The 16,713-nt window shown below is 42.6% G+C and overlaps 1 non-coding gene and 1 pseudogene across 1 annotated transcript; both read left to right on the plus strand.

The window, feature by feature from the left end:
* Positions 1 to 8,515: 8,515 nt before the first annotated feature.
* Positions 8,516 to 8,622, plus strand: LOC116874402. Its single transcript, XR_004383982.1, has one exon. It is a non-coding gene; the product is annotated as a U6 spliceosomal RNA (small nuclear RNA).
* Positions 8,623 to 10,718: 2,096 nt separating this feature from the next.
* Positions 10,719 to 10,865, plus strand: LOC116874411 (annotated as a pseudogene).
* Positions 10,866 to 16,713: the final 5,848 nt, after the last annotated feature.

Raw genomic sequence — 16,713 nt, forward strand, 5'->3', positions numbered from 1 at the left:
CGCATGACCTGCGCTCCACAGGTTGTCTTTCTGCTTCTCTGACTTCACCTCTGCCTGCTCCCGGGACCCCTTTCCTTACTTCTCAGATGACAGTGCTCCCAGGCAGCAACTTCTACGCCCTCTTCCTCCCTTCTCCCTCCCTGCACCCCACCTCAGACACTGCCTTTCACCAGACCCATGTTTCTGGCCAGACTTCTCTCCTAACGTCTGGACCTGCATTTCTCACTGCCTGCTGGTCACATGTGCCCACGTGCTCTGACTCGTTATGTCCAAAGCTGGGCTCACTGTCAGTCTTCCTGAAGGCTTCCATCTTTCCTCTTCTGGTTGCTGAACCCACCATCCGTCTTGGCACCAAGGGAGAATCCTGCACGTCCGCCTAGCTTCCAGCAGTCTGGCTCCACAGCTGGGTGGCAACGGCCCTGCCGTGTCTAGCTCCTGGTGCTTCTGGACACTGTTTTCTTCAGAACCTCCAACTCTACCCTCTAGACCCCCCAAGAGACTCCTGCCTGGTCTCCCTCCTGCCAGTCTTCCCCCTCCAACCCATCATCCTCAAAGAAGCCAAACGGGTCTCTCTAAAAGCAATTTAAAACACCACGCCTTCCCAACACGCAAGGTGTGGAGCCCTGGGGGCAAGACCAGACTCCTTACTCCTGCGGGAAATGCCCGCTACTATCTGGACCCCCTCTGCCCTCTCCACCCCACTCCTGTCCATCTGCTCCTCCCGGCCTCTATGGGCAACCTCTGCCACCGCCTCCCCTGCCTGCCACACCCAACTCCTTCTGAGGCCCAAGCCCCATGCCTGCACTCACACACCCTTAGATGTCTGTGTGTGAATGTCTCCTTTCTGCCTGGAAAATTCCATACGTCTTCTCTGAGTAGGATCGCCCCCATACACACCATAATAAAACAAGCACAAGTGCTCCCACACCTGGGGTCTCCTGGTCATTTTTCTACCTTGCGGCCTGTCTCACCACGCTGTTATGCTCCTTTGTTTCTGGTCTAGCTCCCCATGGGGTGGGCAGGGGAGGGGAAGGGGGGAGAGCGCCTGAGGGCCAAGCACAGGGGCTGGCACTTGGAAGGGCACGTGAGGTTTCTGGAAGGAATTAAGTCCTCTCCGTCTCCTCCTCAGGCCGGAGTGTGACTGGGAGACACGCATGTACAGGAAGGCACTGGAAGGCTAGGTGCCCTCCCAGACCCTCTTCCGCAGTGGGACCTGGAGGAACCCGGCCAAAAGCCCTCTCTGCTCTGCTGCCGAAGCCTCCTCGGCCGTAACCTTGAAGGCACAAAGCCACCAAGGACCCTCTGGGCAGCAGCGGGCCCTGCATGCTGATGAGACAGCCAAGGGGGCAGCAGGGGCAGGCGGCCTACACTGCCTTCCTGGGAGGAGACAGCGAGAAGGGGATGGCAACAAACAAAAGAAATCCTTCCCCTTCATCTCCGGATCGGATCCATGCCCTCTCTCAGAACACCTTATCAGCATCTTGCAATGATCGCTGCGCCACCAGCTTGCAGGAACATCACTCCTATGTGTGGCGGCAGCCTGAACTCGGAAGCCAGACTCACTGCCCACTGCTGGGGTTGCCAGGCTGCCTTCCCAGTGAGGCTGCCTTCCCAGGGCTACAGGGCCTGCCCCTTTCCTGACCTGGGGCTCAGGGGTCCACCAGGGTAAACCCACAAGAGCCGCCCAGAGCCTCACCCTCCACTCTCACACTGGGTCCCAGCTATGGGCCCCCCCCACACATGCAAAGGCAACAAGTACAGAGACAGATACGTACCCGACATGGAGGAAACACCACCACCAGTAGCCTCGCCCCCACCATCCAATCAAGAAGCACAGACTGGGCGCTCGCCACCCTCCTGGCACAGAGCTACCTCCCCGGAGACAGAGTGCAGTCCTAGGGCAGGCAAGAACCATAGGGGAAGAAACTGGGGGAGGGGGGGAGAAGGCCAGCCTGGGTACCCCGGTGTCATTTCCTAAGAAATGTGAGGAGGTCATTAAGGGGAGAGGAGGTGGGCGTGCTCTGGAAACTAGAATACAGCAGGGACACCCCATCACGGGGAGCACCCTGCTTCTCAAAAGCAGGGCTGGGTAAGATGCCCTCTAGCCTGGGATGCCCAGCCTTTGAGCCCAAGCAAGTGGCCTAAGCTCTGTATATTTACCATTTCCGCTGTGGCCTCCCCACCGTCATTTCAGACACAGCAGTCCAACTCGTCATCCAGAATCTGGTCCTATTGCTTTCTGTGTAGTGGCTTCCTATCATGGTCTGGACAAAGTCAGGCACCCTTTGCACGATCTGCAAGTTCCTATGCAACCTGGCCATGGCCCACCTCTTAGTCCTCCTGACACTATAATAGAAATTCATATTCACGTGTCCCCCCACGTGAAGGCCAGCTCACTGGACTCCCCCGCGCCATATCCACGCATCCACGGTGCAGGAGCAACACCTGTGGCAGACGCAAGATGCATGTTTCCTGACCAAGGACCCACACGCTCGCAGTCGAGGCTTGGCTTATACTTGGCTCGGGGGTTCTTAATCAGAGACCTGTGGATCACTAGGATGGTCCATGAAAGGGTTTCTGGAAGTCCTTGAACTCCTGGAAACTCAATGGGAAACAAGTCCATATACATATACACACTTTTCTGAGGAGAGGATCTGTGCCTGCCCTCAGATAGACAGGAGGGTTAGAATCCAAGGAGCTCGAACAAGAAGGAAGGGGACACCCAGGAACGCTCTGTGTGTGGCCCCTGCCCCCAGATGTGAAGGTCAAGTGCAGCCCACGGACATCTGTGAGGCACGTGCATTTTGCACTCAAGGGCAAGCACACACAGGTTCAAGACTTGAGTTCAAAGGTCTTCCCAGGCAGGGGAGCAGAGCAGACCTCTGGGGAGGAGTGGACAATAGTCCTTGAGTGCAGATTCTCAATCTTCCTAGCCTTGAGGACAGAGAAGAGGGAGAGACTAGGGCAGCTGAAGCAGTGGGGGTGTCCCAGAGAATGGGAGGGAAGCCAGATGGTCTATTCTGTAGCCTGGCCGGTGCAAACATTTTCCAAGGCCATCAGCACAGTGGAAGGACCTCACCAGCCTCACACAGTACTGCAGCACAGTAAAGAGCAGAAAGTCCACAGACTTGGACCCATTGCCTGGCTCGCCATTCGCTGCCTGTGCTACCCCAGGCAAGGGACTTAATCTCCGAGTCACAGTTTTCTCATACATAATAGGGAGGTAAAATAGATCCCTCTTTACAGGGTTGTTTTGAAATTAAATATAATTATATTTGTAAACTCGCCAGTGTCTGGCATGAGGAAGAACCAAAATAAATACAGAGAAAGTTCAGTCCAGAGGTGTTGTATGTGAAGACCCCTGGGCTCTGTTCGCACTCTCTCCCATCCACCATTAGGGCCACCTTCTCATCTATGCACATCACACCAGATGAAACAACCAGTCACACCCAAGTAGTCTAGAGAAATCTATACAGAAAGTCTGGCAGAGGTGGGGGGTGTGAAAGCTTGCTACACCAGGGACTCCTGAGGTGTGGTAAGGTGCCTACATTGGGTTCCTGCTCTCTCTCTTAACTTACTTAGAGCCCACAAGAGTCACACCCCAGCCCAGCTCAAGGATCAGAGTTAGGAGAGCAAGAAGAGGTTTGAGAACTTTCATTTGCTAAGTATCTATTATGCACTGAACTCAAGGGAGATATGATTACCTCCCTTTTTTAGGTAAAGAAACTGAGGATCAGAATGATTAAAAAGAGACTAGGACATTGTACTAGGCAGTATAATATCCCCCATACCTAAGACATCCACATGCTAATCTCAGAATCTGCCCATATATTACTTTACATGGCAAAAGCAACTTTACACATTTGGTTAAGTTAAGGACCTTGAGATGGGGAGGTCATTCTGGATTATTTGGGTGGACCCAATGTCATCACAAGAATCTTTAAAAGTAGAATTGGCAAGCAGAAGAGGTCAGAGTGATGCAATATGAGGAGGATTCAATTTTCCTTTGCTCCTGTTGAAAGTGGAAGAAGGGGCCACGAGCCAAGGAACATGGGTGGCCTCTAGAAGCTTAAATATGCAAAGCAACAGGTCTCATCCAGATGCTACAGAAAGGAATGCAGCCCTGAGGACCCTTTGATCTTATTTAGCACAATGAGACTTGTGTCAGATTTCTGACCTACAGAATGGTAAGATAATAAATTTGTGTTATGTGAGCTGCTAAATTGGTTGTAATTTGTTATAGCAGCCACAGAAAACTTATACAGTCACACGGTTTATAGGGGAGTCACAATTCAAACCCAAGTTGGTATGGGTATATTTTGAAAATTGAGTTAACAAGAATTGCTGATGGGGTATGTGGTGTGAAGAGAAGAGAGGAATTGAGGATGACTTCAGGGTTTTTCTTGGGAGCTGCTATTTGCTGAAGTGGGAAGACTGTGGGATGAGCAGGTTTGGGGGAGAAAATTAGAAGTTGATGTTTGGACACGTCACATTAGCAATGCCTATTAGATATCCAAGTCGAGATGTTGAGTAAGCAATTGGATATGGGAATCTAGATCTCAAAGGAGAGGTTCAGCCTAAGAGTAAAAATAAATGTGGGAGTCACTGTCACGAAGAAGGTATTTAAGCCAGGAAATTGAATCAAACCACCTAGAATGATAGAGAAGAGAAGACCAAGGACTGAGCCCTAGGGTTTGGAGAGAAGAGGAAGAAAGAGCAAGAAGGTAAGAAGAGGCATCCAGAGCTCCAGAAGCAGTTCACCTAAGCCTTAAACCCCTCTTGGCAGCTTGGACAATGTTCACAACATTTTGGAAGCTGAATAGCTAAGAGAGACAAGACAAGTGATGACTGAGTTAGTGGACACAGGAATGTTGAATCCCTAGCTAGCAATAGGAAAAGCTGAGAATCAACCCAATGAACACTGCAAAAAGCCACAAAAGCCTCAGGTACCAAAAGCACCAGATATCTCTGGATCCAGGGCAGGGTGGGAAGGATCTAAAATAAGAAAAATTAGATAAAAGCTGTCTTGAGAAGCACCTAGCCTGAGGCCATGAGCACATTCCCTTAAACTTCTCTGAGACTTGTTTCCTCATCTACAAATCTATAAAATGGGGATGGTTGCCTATCTCACTCTGCTGTTTTGAAAAGGAATTAAACCAAATGGAAAGAACTGTCCACACCCATTGACATCACTTCCTCTTCTACCATTCTCTCTAGAACTCTCTTCAACCAGGTTTTTGTCCCCATAGCACCAAGAGACATCTCTCACCCAGGTCACCAATGACTTCTCCATTGCCAGGTTCAAAGGCTAGTTCTCTGTCTTCATCTTATTCATCAGACACTTTGACAGAAGTGACCACTCACTCTTCTCTGAAACCCCTTCTTTGCTTGTTTCAGGGATGCCACTGTCTCCTGGCTGTCCTTCCTAGGTTACTCCTTCTCACTCTCCTTTCCTGATTTTTCCCTCCCTCATCCATGCTGCTGGGAAACTGCCCTTCCTCCACCTGGCAGGGGCAAAGGACTGGAGGTTTACTCTCTAGAAAGGGTGAAACAGAGGTCTCTGAACTAGTCAACCAGCACAATTGAGAGGGTGAGTACCAGATCATAAACAATGGAAATCACAATTGTATAAAACTAAATATGGGATCACAAGATCAGCCACTTGGTTCTAGAAAGTTGGCAACCAGACCTTTATCCTTCAGGCAGGAATTTGGTAGGGACTATATGAAGAATATGATCAGCCGAAGAGAGAGACCTAAGACACTGGCATTGTTCAAAACATATCCTATGGAAGTTGATGTGTGTCACCCTCAAGCTCAAAGTTTGCAATCACCACTTTCATCTGCTACTCGACTCATTAGCTGACAGTCAAGGATTTTCAGATATTTGAGGGGGGAGCCAAATCAAACAAGAAAAGATAACTATGAGGAAACAAACTATACAGAGGAAGAAAACTTTTAAAAGAAAAATATCATTAATATCCTCAGGATAAAAGAAGATACTGCATCCACAAAATAAGAATAGGATAATATAAGAAAAGAATGTTGTAAGAACAAAAATGAAATTTTGACATTTTTAAAAACAAAAATTAAAAACTCAATAGAAAGGGTAGAAGGTAAATTTAAGGAAATATCCCAGAAGGTAGAACAAAATGAATAGAAAATAGGAGAGAAAAAAAATAAGAAAATCAGAACACCAGTTTAGGATATTCACATCAAATTACAAGAGATTAAGGAAAAAAAAAGAAATCTTCAATAAAATAGCTCATGAAACTTTCCCAAAACCAAAGAGCATGAATTTCCAGATTGAAAGGGTATACCAATATGCCAAAGCATAACTGCTGAAAATAAATTCATGCTAAGACACATCATTGTGAAATGTCAGAACACTAAAACAAAAGAGAAAATTCAAAGAGAAAAATAAAGGGGGGAGAGGTCATAATCAATGTATTAGAAATTGGAATGGTCCTAGACTACTCAATAGCAATCCTAAATTCAAGAAGGCAAGGGAGCATTGTGTTTAACATTAAGAAATTAACAACATTAACATTAACAAAAAGAAAACAATTTACAAATTAGAATTCTATATCAGTCAGGATGGGTTTGATTATGCTTCAGTAACAAACAACTCCAAAATCTTGGATGTTAGCTGTGCATTTCAGCTCAGCAGGTACCTCAGCTGTTAGAATCTCCACCCATTTCCATGGGAGAAAAGAGAACATGACAAATTAGTGAGCAGCTCTTCAAAAAATTCTATCACGAAGTGACAGACATCTCTTCTGCTCACACTTTTTTCACCATAGTTACAAGAACTTTCCCAACTTCAAAGAGTTAAAGAAGTCCAAACTTACCCTGTACCCAGAAAGACCCAGATATATCTCATCACCAATCCATTCTTCAGTCACTACACATGTGTCTTGGTCCCCTCACCACACAATATATGCATTCTCTCCTCAAAGGCAACAACCCAAAAGTTCCATCTAGTCGTAGCAATAAACACAAAGTTTGATATCCCTGGATGATATATCATTAGATCCAGATGTGGCTCTCCTCTTAATCTGGAGACATATAAAGTAAAAATGTGTTTTCTGCCCCACACACTCAATCTACAGTGGTGGAACAGAGATAGGATAACACAACAGCCGGTCCCATTCAGAATGAAAATAGACAGAAGACACTAGTCCATAGCAACTCTGAAATCCTGCTGGGAAGACATTTTGAGAGTCCTATTCTCGAAAAGGGATGTTGCTAGATTAGGCTCTCATTATGTTCCCTAGGAATAGTATGGGAATTAAAAGCAATGGCTTTCAATAGTACAGATGAAATTAATTATATTTTAAAAACTCAATCCAGAAAAAGATAGCAAAGTAGGAATAACAGATATTAAAAACAAAACAAATAGGATAGAGATAGATTTAAAACCAACCCTGCTGATAATTATATTAAATGTTAATAGTCTATGCACCCAAATTAAAAGACAGATCATCACACTAAATTAAAAAGCAACACCCAACACTTAAAGCATAAAAGCACAGCTAAATTAAAAGAAAATGGATGGAAATAGGTATACCATGTAAACACTATTCAAAAGAAAGCTGAAGACAGCTCTATTAGTACCAAAGTAGTTTCCAGAACAAGGGATATTATCAGAATAAAGAGGGACATTTCATAATGATACAGAGCTGAATTACCCAGAGAACTAACAATCCTAAGTATGTGTGCACCTATTAACAGAACATCAAAATAGATGAAACAAACAAATAGATCAATGTAGTTCACCATACTAACAAACTAAAAAAAAGCAATGTATGATCATCGTAACAAAATTTAACATCTATTTGTCATTTTTATAAACCCTCCATGGATTAGAAATACAAGAAAACTTCCTTAATCCAAAGAAGGGCACCTTAAACCCCTGCAGCTAACATCATACTTAGTGGTGAAAGACTGAATGATTTCCTGTTAGAGTCAGAACACAGCAAGGATGTCAACTCTCAGCACTTCTATTCAACATTACACAGGCAGTCCTAGCCAGCGCAGAAAGACAATAAAAAGGAATAAGAGGCACTCAGATTTGAAATAAATGATAAAACTGTCTTTATCAACAAGATAATCTCTGTAGAAAAATTCAAAAGAATCTACTAGAACTAAAAAATGAGGTTAACAAAGACATGATAGAAGGCCAATATATTTTTTAAATAATTGTATTTCTACATATTAGCAACAAACAACTGGAAAATGAAACTGAAAAATAGTATAAAAAATGATCCTCAGAGGGGCGCCTGGGTGGCTCAGTGGGTTAAAGCCTCTACCTTCAGCTCAAGTCATGATCTCAGGGTCCTGGGATGGAGCTCCGCATCGGGCTCTCTGCTCAACGGGTAGCCTGCTTCCCTTCCTCTCTCTGCCTGCCTCTCTGCCTACTTGTGATCTCTCTTTCTGTCAAATAAATAAATAAAATATTTTTTTAAAAAAAACAATCCTCAGGGATAAATTTAACAAAATATGTATAAGACCTAGAGCTCGCTTCAGCAGCACATATACTAAAATTGGAATGATACAGAGAAGATTAGCATGGCCCCTGTGCAAGGATAACACGCAAATTCATGAAGCTTCCATATTTAAAAAAATATATATGTATAAGACTTAACACGCTGAAAACTGTAACGTTGCTGAGAGAAATAATGTGAGCCCAAATAAATAGAAAGATGCAAGGATCAGAATATTCAATACTGTTAAGATGTTAATTATCCCCAAAATGATCTCTAGATTCTCAGTGCATACCTAATCAAAAGGCCAGTAGGATCTTTTAAGAAACCACTTATCTAATTCTAAAAGAAATGCAGAAAATCTAGAATGGAGGGGAGGGGAAAGTTGGAGTACTTACACTACTTGATTTCAAGACCGACTACAAAGTTACGATAATCAATCGTTGTCAGTGTGGTATTGGGATAAGGAAAGATATATAGATCAGTGGAACAGAAGAGTCCAGAGATATACCCAACATACAGGCAACTGATTTTGACAAAGGTACCAAGGCAATTCAATGGGAAAACATAAGTTTTTTCAATGAATTACGCTGGACAGTTGGATACTAAGGTGGGAGGATGGGGGGAAAGGGCAAGAGGGAGGAAGGACAAAAAAATGAAAGAGCAAACAAAGGAAGGAAGGAAGGACCTCAATGTATATCTTATGCCATATAAAAAAGTTAATTTGAGGCGTCTGGTTGGCTCAGTGGGTTAAGCATCTGCCTTTGGCTCAGGTCATGGTCTCAGGGTCCTGGGATGGAGCCCGGCATCTGGCTCCCTGCTCAGCGGGGAGTCTGCTTGTCCCTCTCCCTCTGCTCCTTCCCCTGCTTGTGCTCTCTCTCTCTCTCTCTCTCAAATAAATAAAATCTTCAAGAAAAAAAAAGTTATTTTGAAATGAATCATAAACCTAAATATAGAACTAAATCTGTAATATTCTAGAAGAACACAGAGGAAAAAATCATTACTACTTTGGGTTAGGGAAATAGTTTAAGACACAAAATCTATATGGTAGAGCTCAAGGCCAACTTTAAGATTTGACCAACACGTGTTTTAAGCAAATTAAAGTAAGGGTATCTTTATACAGCTGAGTCCAACTACATTCCGTCCCTCCATACTCCTCCGGGAACACCTTCCCTCTTCCCCAATCCAAAACCTTAGTATAACCAACTCTTACTTGTTGTCCCGCCTCAGCTCACTGGCACTTACTAGTTCCAGGAAGAATTTCCTGACACCTTAAACTGGATCAAGGGCTTCTCCTTTGACTCTCGTTACTACCTGAACTTGGCACTAAGCCCGCTCTATCATAACAGCCTGTAACACCCTCTAGATTGGAAGCCTCGTGAGAAACTGGGATGATGTCTGAATTGCTCATTCTTATTCCCAGTGTCTGGCAGATGGTGGATGGTCAGTGTATTTTACTGGGTGAGCAAATGCGATCACATCCTTTTTTTTTTTTTTTCAAAAAATTTTTTGAAGACTTTATTTATTTGACAGACAGAGTTCACAAGTAAGCAGAGAGAGAGGGAGGAAGCAGGCTCCCTGCTGAGCAGAGAGCCCTATGTGGGGCTCAATCCCAGGAACCCAGGATCATGACCTGAGCCGAAGGTAGAGGCTTTAACCCACTGAGCCACCCAGGCACCCCTTAAATTTTTTTTGTTGCACTTTATCTTAGCCAAAAAACCAAGAAGTGATTCAATTTTCTTGTTGTAGTAAAATACGCATAATACAAAATTTAACCATCTTAACCAATTTTAAGTGTACAGCTCGGTGGTACTAAATACATTCATAATGTTGTGCAACTGTCATCACCATCCATCCCCGTAACTCTATCTTGTAAAACAGAAACTCTAATACCCATTAAACACACACGCTCCCTTTTCTCCAGTCCCTGGCAACCACCATTCTACTGTCTCTATGATTTTGACAACTCTAAGTATTTCATGTAAGTGAAATTATGCAGTATTTATCTTTTTGTGACTGGCTTGTTTTACTTAGCACAGGGTCTCCAAAGAACGTCTATGTTGTAGCACATCACAGAATTTCCTTCCTTTTTAAAGCTGAATAATATTCCATGTGTGTATATGTCACATTTCAGTAACCCATTCATCTGCTGAAGGACATATGAGTTGCTTCTATGTTTTAACTATTGTAAACAATGCTGCTATGAACACGGGTACACAAAACATATCTTCCAAAGACCATAATTTCAAGTCATTTCTATAGTTTGTTACTAGACAAGTTTCTCTGAACGTGTAGAGTACCCAAGACCTTGAGGAGGAGGCAGGAAAAGAAATCTCTTCCAGACCCTACTTTCAATTCTTCTGGGTATATATCCAGAGGTGGAATTGCGGATCATATGGTAAACCTATTTTTTATTTTTTGAGATACTGCTATACTCTTCTGCAGTCAATGGCTATATAGTTTCACATTCCCACCAACAGTGCACAAGAGTCCCAATTTCTCTGCATCCTTGTCAATATATTGTTTTCTTTTTCTTTTTGTTTCTTTTTTATTTTTTATAGTAGTCATCCTAATGGGTGTGGGGTGGTGTCTCACTGTAGTTTTGATATGAATTTCCCTTGATGGTTAGTGCAACTGAGCATCTTTTCACGGGGCTTATTGGTTATTTATGTATCTTCCCTGGAGAAATGTCTATTCAAGTCCTTTGCCTAATTTTGAATTAGGTTCTTTGTTGTTGTTGAGGTTTAAGAATTTTCTAGAAAATCTAGACAGTAATCCTTTATCAGATATATGATTGGCAAAATTTTTCTCCCATTCTGCGGGCTGCCTTTTTACTCTGTTGATGGTGTCTTCTAGTGCACAAATTTTTAATTTTCATTACTTCCAATTGTCTATTTTTTCTTTTGTCTCCTGTCCCTTTGATGTCACATTCAAGACATTATTGCCAAATCCAGAGTCATGAAAATTTCTCCTATATTTCCTTCTACCAGTTTTATTGGTTTTAGGTCTTACACTTGGGTCTGATACATTTTGAGTTAGTCTTGGTAGGCTTTGTGCTTCTAGGACTTTTTTCCATTTCATCTAGGCTATCCAGTGTTGGTGCACAACTGTTGATAGTACTCTCTGGTAATTCCCATTTTCGTTTCTAATTTTAAGAATTTGAATCTTGGGCGCCTGGGTGGCTCAGTGGGTGAAAGCTTCTGCCTTTGGCTCAGATCATGATCCCAGGGTCCTGGGATTGAGCCCCACATCGGGCTCTCTGCTCAGCAGGGAGCCTGCTTCCCTCTCTCTCTCTCTCTCTCTCTGCCTACTTGTGATCTCTGTCTGTCCAATAAATAAAAACAAAATCTCTTAAAAAAAAAAAAAAAAGAATTTGAATCTCTTTTTTCTCAATCCACCTAGCTTAAAGTTTGCCAATTATGTTGACTTTTTCAAAGAACCAACTTTTGGGTTCATTGATTTTTTTTCTATTGTTTTTCTCTTCTCTTTCAGTTATTTCTGCTCTGATCTTTATTATTTCCTTCCTTCTGCACTTTGGATTTAGTTTGTTCTTTTGCTAGCTCCTTAAGTTGTAAAGTTAGGTTGCTGATTTGAGATATTTCTTTTTTTTTAATGTAAGCATTTATAGCTATAAATTTCCCCCTTAGCATTCTTTTTGCTGTGTCCCACAAGTTTGGGTGCATTGCTTTTTTATGCATTCATCTCTAAGTATTTTCAATTTCCCTTGTGATTTATTCTTTGATTCACTGGATGTTTAAAACTTTATTTAATTTCCACAATTTCATAAAATTTCCAGTTTTTCATCTGTTATTGATTCTAACTTCATCTCATTGTGGTCAGAGAAGATACTCTGTATAATATCTGTCTTTTAAAATCTTTTGAGACTTAATTTGTGATCTAACATATCACATACCTTGGAAAATGTCCCATGTGCACTTGAGAAGAATGTGTATGTTGTCTTTGGGTAGAATACACTGTATTTGTCTGTTAAAGATAGGGGTTCGTTTTGTTGAGCCCTCTGTTTCCTTAGTTACCTTCTGTCTGGTTGTTCTTTTTTTTTTTTTTTTTTTTTTTTTTGACAGACAGAGATCACAAGTAGGCAGAGAGGCAGGCAGAGAGAGAGGAGGAAGCAGGTTCCCTGCTGAGCAGAGAGCCCAACACGGGGCTCGATCCCAGGACCCTGAGATCATGACCTGAGCTGAAGGCAGAGGCTTTAACCCACTGAGCCACCCAGGCGCCCCCTGTCTGGTTGTTGTATCTGTTATTGTGAGTAGGGTATTAAGTCTTCAATTCTTCTTGTGTAACTGTCTGTTTCACATTTCAGTTCTGTCAGTTTTCTTCATATATGTTGATGGTCTGTCATTAGGTGAGTAAATGTTTATAATTGTATTTTCTTTCTGTATTAAAATTTTTGTTAATATACAATGTCCTTGTCTCTTGTACTCTCCTTTGATTTAAAGTCCATTTTGTCTGAAAATAGTATAGCTACTCCTGCTCTCTTTTGGTTATTATTTGCATAGAATATCATTTTCCATCCTTTCATTTTTAAGCTATCTGTGTCTTCAGATGTAAAATGAATCTCTTATAGACAGACAGCATATGATTGGATCATGTGTTTTTATCCATTCTGCAAAAGTCTCTGTCTTTAGGTTGGCAAGTTTAATCAACTCAAAGTTAAAGTGATTACTCATATGGAAGGACTTTCTTCTGTCATTTTGTTACTTGTTTTCTATATGCTTTATATCTTTTTTGTAATGAAATCTTTAAGTTCCTTTCTTATTTCTTTTTGTGTATATTCTATAGCTATTTTCTTTGTGGGTATTCTAGGGATTACATATAACATCCTAAAGTTATAACACTGTAATTTGAATTTATATGAGCATAACTTCAACAAAACAAAAACTCTCTCCTTTGCATCATCTTCATATCTTGTGTGTCCCAAAATACGAACTCATGATTCTTTTAAATACATTAGTCTCTTAAATCAGGGAGAAAACAAAAAGTGCGCTTACAAGCCATTGTTACAATAATACTAGCTTTTATAACTGCCAATGTATGTACATCTATTGAGATTTTCATTTCTTCTTATGGCTTTGAGTTACTGTCTACTGTCCTCTCATTTCACCTTGCGAGACTCCCTCGAGCATTTCTTGCGGTACAGAAATTTGGAGGTCATGCAGTCCCTCAATTTTTGTTCATCTGTAATGTCTTAATTTCTCCCTTAATTTTGAAGGATCGTTTTATCAGATACAGGATTCTTGGTTAACAGGTGTTTTTCCTTTAGCACTTTGAAGATATCAGCCCACTGCCTCTGGCCTCCAAAATTTCTGATGAGAAATCTGCTGATAATTTAATTAAGGATCCGTTGTATGTAGAAATTTGCTTCTTTCTTGTTGCTTTTCAGATTCTTTGTCTTTTGGAAATTTGCTTATAATGTATCTCCGTGTGGGTCTCTCTGAGTTCATCTTACTTGGAATTCATTGATCTTCTTGGATATTTATATTCATGCCTTTCATTAAATTTGGAAAGTTTTCATCCATCATTTCTTTAAATATTTTCTGTGCCCCTTTCTCTCTCTCCTCTCCCGGGATTCCCACAATACATATGGTGGTGGTCTCCTTGCCGATGTCCCACAGATCTCTTGTTCACTTTTCTTCAATCTTTTCTTCTTTCTGTTCCTCAGACTCGATAATATCCATTGTACTGTCTTGAAGTTCGCTGATTCTCTCTTCTGCCTGTTCATTTGCCTTTCATTCCCTCTGGTGAATTTTTTCATTTTAATTATTATAATTTTCAGCTGCAAAACCATATCATTTGGTTTCCTTTTAGGTTTTTTATCCCTTTATTGATACTTTCGTTTTGTTTATACATTATTTTCTTTGCTTGCTCCACGTCTCCTTTAGCTCTTTGAGCATCTTTAAGACAATTTGAAAGTACTTGTTTAGTATATCTGCCATCAGTCTTTTTTAGGGAAAGTCTTTGTTTATTTATTTTTCCTTTAAGTTGGCCATACTTTCCGCTTCTTTGTATGCCTTGTGATTTCTTGTTGAATACTGAATATTTGAAACAAATAATGTAGCAAATCTGGAAATCAGATTCTTTTTTTTAAAGATTTTATTTATTTATTTATTTGACAGAGAGAGAGAGAGAGATCACAAGTAAGCAGAGAGGCAGGCAGAGAGAGAGGAGGAAGCAGGCTCCCTGCTGAGCAGAGAGCCGGATGCGGGCCTTGATCCCAGGACCCTGAGATCATGACCTGAGCCGAAGGCAGAGGCTTAACCCACTGAGCCACCCAGGAGCCCTGGAAATCAGATTCTTGTCCTTCACCAAGTTCACTAGGCTTTTTTTTATTTTTTGTCTGTTTGTTTGTTTGTTTTTGTTTTTGTGTATTGTTGTAGTCTGTCTCTGTGCTGAGGATCAGCCTCAGATGCAAACTTAATGTCCTCTTTGGTCTTTTCTGTGAGTTTCCTCGGTGTTGTATGGTCATTTTCTAATTTTCCCTTACATGAAGTTGTCCTCAAATATCATAATTTTTCATCTCTGTCTCCCAAAAAGGGAAAAAGAAAAAAATCAAGGATGGAAGGGAAGTGTCCTGGCTCTTTAAGTGTCCTAGAAGTCACTTTAGCCATAGTGAGCAGGCCTTGTAACAAGTGAAGTTGTAACAACCATAATTGCTGCCTCTTGGTCGGCACCTCTGTGATCAGAAACAGCAATTAGCAATCAGAACAGAGATCCCTAATATTTGGACGACAGGGTCCAAAGTCCAGCCCAGCTCCAGCAAGCTGTGTGCAAGCTGCTCCAGCATATGCACACCTGCCTTCCACGGGGCTGAAGAGTGGGGGACAGAAAAGATTTTGTGTCAAGAGCTGAAACGGACCAAAATTAACCACAGTTTCCTTCCCAAGTCTTCTCCTGGAAGTTTCCAGGCTTCAATAGACTCTAGAATTCTGAAGTAGTTACATCACACAGATTCTGCCAGTGCAATGTATTTCTAAGTAGGGACACAGATTCCTGTGCTTCGTACTCTGCCATCTTCACAGATTCCTCTCCACGCCCACTATTTTTTATTACCATCAGGACCACCCTGAGAGGCAAGCAGGGCAGAATTATTTTCTTTTGCAAATGATGAACGGAGTTTATCACCTAAAGGAGTTTAGGTGATTTGCCCAAGGTGACATTGCTGGCAAAGGCTATCCTGACTCCTCCTCAGGTGCTCTTTTTCCTTGGCACAATGCACTGCTTCTCCACTGTGGCACTCCAAGGTGCCCTCCCACCTTATATCTCTCACTCTCTCACCTTTCAATCTCCTTGTCTCACTCACTCTGGTTTCCTACTCTTCACCTAGGGTGGCTGGTAGTGTAGTGGGTGAGAACAGACACAGTGGGTTTGGATCAAACTCACTGGGTGTATGATCTTGGGCAAAGTACTCAGTGAACCTCAGGTTCCTCAGCCTTTAGGTGGGGATCCCTCGGAGTCATTCTAAGGACTCAGCACAGTGCCTGGCACCTATCAGCTGGTTATCTGCTCTTACTATTTCTCTAATACATGGTATCTTTGTGTCTCTCTTCCTCACTGCCTTCCTTTTCCTCCCACACTAGTCTAACTCCCAGACAAGCTGTAGTCCCCATCCAGAAGCTGGACCTGGCCTGAGAGGTGCAGACAGAGCTGCGGCTGAGACTCCCATCTGTATTTTGCCCTGAATCAGGAAGAGAACTTGTTCCAGGAAGGGAATCACAATAAACCCAAAGACCCATGCATATGAATATCCTCCTCATGTGTCCCAGGCAAGGCCTTGGGAGAAAGACCTGGGATATTGTGTGTGGTGTGAGAGATGGGAGGAGAGGCTGAGGCTGGCAGGTGGAGACGATCTTGGAAAGGCCTCAGGTGAAGTACAAAGGTGGTTCCAGTCCTGGATGAGAAGAAAACAGATGGGATGGGCATGGGCAGCACCCACTTCTGCCTGGCTCTAGGCCTTCTATAAGTGGGCAGCTTTTGGGCCCCTGGGGAGGCTGCATTAATGGGAAGGCATCGGGGCCTCAGTATCCTGGGGAGTAGGAGAAACCAAGACTATCTCAGCAGACCTATGTTTGGGTGAATGCCAGCCACTTACTGGTCACACGACCTGGATATCATACAACTGCTCCCTCTAAGCCTCAGTTTCCTCTTATGTAAGACATAACAATATATACCCCACTGGGTTGCCATGGAAATTAAATTTGCAGATAATG

The sequence above is a fragment of the Lontra canadensis genome, unplaced genomic scaffold (genome assembly GCF_010015895.1).
Source record: "Lontra canadensis isolate GAN:19392208 unplaced genomic scaffold, GSC_riverotter_1.0 scaffold36, whole genome shotgun sequence".
NCBI classification, from domain to species: Eukaryota; Metazoa; Chordata; class Mammalia; order Carnivora; family Mustelidae; genus Lontra; species Lontra canadensis.